General features: G+C 47.8%; 1 protein-coding gene across 1 annotated transcript in view; it reads right to left on the bottom strand.

The window, feature by feature from the left end:
* Window positions 1-1,944, bottom strand: part of SMC5 (structural maintenance of chromosomes 5) — a gene marked incomplete at its 5' end in the record, with an annotated part of 45,847 nt that overhangs the window by 17,912 nt on the left and 25,991 nt on the right. The window lies entirely within an intron of this gene.

Raw genomic sequence — 1,944 nt, forward strand, 5'->3', positions numbered from 1 at the left:
TACTGCAGAAATCCAGAATTTTCACTGGTTTTGAACCACCAGAACACATAATGAAATGCCCATCTCCATAAACAGAGGAGCACAGGGTCACCCTAGAAGGCGGGAACCCAAATTAAGGACTCTTGTGATAGGGGTACCTTGTCCTACTACAGCCTCACCAGTGTCCAGGGGTGAAACTGTACAAGGTAAGTCAACACCACAGCACCCTCTGGACTGAGAGGGGTTGTCTTCTGGGGGTATGGAAGACATGGGATGCAGCAGAAAAGCATTTTTCAACTGTGCAGGACTTACTATTGGATATTCAGGTGAGAAACCAAATATAGGGAAAAGGAGGGATCTATATCACTTGGAGAGGAACAAGTGTAGGAAACCAGACAGATATGGGGATAAAAGGGATAGTTACATGTACATAGTTGGCTAGTCAATACGCCTGTCCAGCCATGCCAAACTGGCACAGTCTTCTTACTCAATTCCATTTTTCACTCTTCTCCTGGGTGAGGGACTCTATTCAGCATTCATATGTGTGTACGAGAGTCTAAGCGCCAGCAACTATAGTCAAATGGTTGCTCCATAAGTCAGAGGAGAGGGCCTGCTTGTCTGTGGTGCCAGCAACTGGAGAGACCAGAGTGAGTAGGCTTAAGTGACAGCCACTAGAGTAGGACCACAGGTCAGAGGCCCATGTGTCCACAGTACCAGCACCTGGTGCAAGTGCACATGTGCAAGCGTTTGATCCCTGGTGAACACCAAGCCAGACTACTTGGCGAGCAGATAAAGAGGTCTGGGAGCCAAGGTGGTATGGGTGTCACTAAGGGTGAGACCACAAGAAGAGATGGTGATGGGGAGTCCAGCCTGGCTGCCAGAAACCACGAGCTCTGCTGTCATGTATATGGATTTAAGGGTAAGATGACAAGGGTACTGACTACGGGGGGGTGGATGACTAGGGGAGTCATGGCTACCACTGCACATTTGTATGCCTGTGTGTCTGAAGGCAAGACCACAGAGGTGACCACTAGGAAACCAGGGAGTCCTGGACAGTTCTGCATGTGGTGCACATGGGTGAGGCAGCCTATACAGGGAACAGAAGCAGGGCTGCAGCCTCAGGGGTTTCTTAATTTAGTTTCCCCCCACCAGTTTCCAGCCAGCCTTCAGAGTTCTGTATCTACAAAAATCTTACAGTACAGAACAATCAGTTATCAGTCTACAGTAAATATAAAAGACCTACATCTCTCCTAATAAAATAACTCTTGTTAACTAAGCCAGACTAATAAATGTGTAGTAGGAAAAACCTCCATCATTCAGCCAGTGCAGAAGTCCAGTCCTAATGGCAGAAAGCCTACAGCCCACCTCCTCAGCTGCTGGTGAGATCCACATTGCCCATACGTATGCATAGGAGTCTCAGTTGGGGAGGCCCATCCTGCTCAGAGTAGGAACATGATGAGGCCAATGGTGCTGTGTTTGCCAAATTGCTCTCTGCCTCTCTGTGCTGTGTGGATGGCCACATGTAAATATGTTTTGATGCACTCTGTGTGAACATGTCTACTGGGAAGACAGGCTCAGCCTCACTACTGGTTGCACCTGGGAGCATTAAGCTGCATCAGCCCCACCTTTCTCACAGGCTGCTGGATCCAGAACCATTCCCCTAACTTTTTCAATGTTATCTCCCACAATATTGTTGTACTCAAGTCAGAAGACTACAGTCTGGACCCATAGAAGACTAGATAGGTTAAAAAAAAAAAAGGTGGCTGGATGGTCAGGCTCTGAGGATCATGGTTAGTCTGTTGTATTCTGCCTGGAAGCCAGTATCAAGTGGGGTACCACAGGATTAAATGCTGGGATTTGTCCTGTTTAACATCCCTGCCAGTGATGCAGAGGAATAGACAGAGGGCATTCTTGTCAAGTTTTCAGACAACACTAAACTGCAGGAAGCAATAGGCCTGCCGTTAA

This window comes from Phaethon lepturus, unplaced genomic scaffold, assembly GCF_000687285.1.
Source record: "Phaethon lepturus isolate BGI_N335 unplaced genomic scaffold, ASM68728v1 scaffold179, whole genome shotgun sequence".
In the NCBI taxonomy this organism is placed as follows: domain Eukaryota; kingdom Metazoa; phylum Chordata; class Aves; order Phaethontiformes; family Phaethontidae; genus Phaethon; species Phaethon lepturus.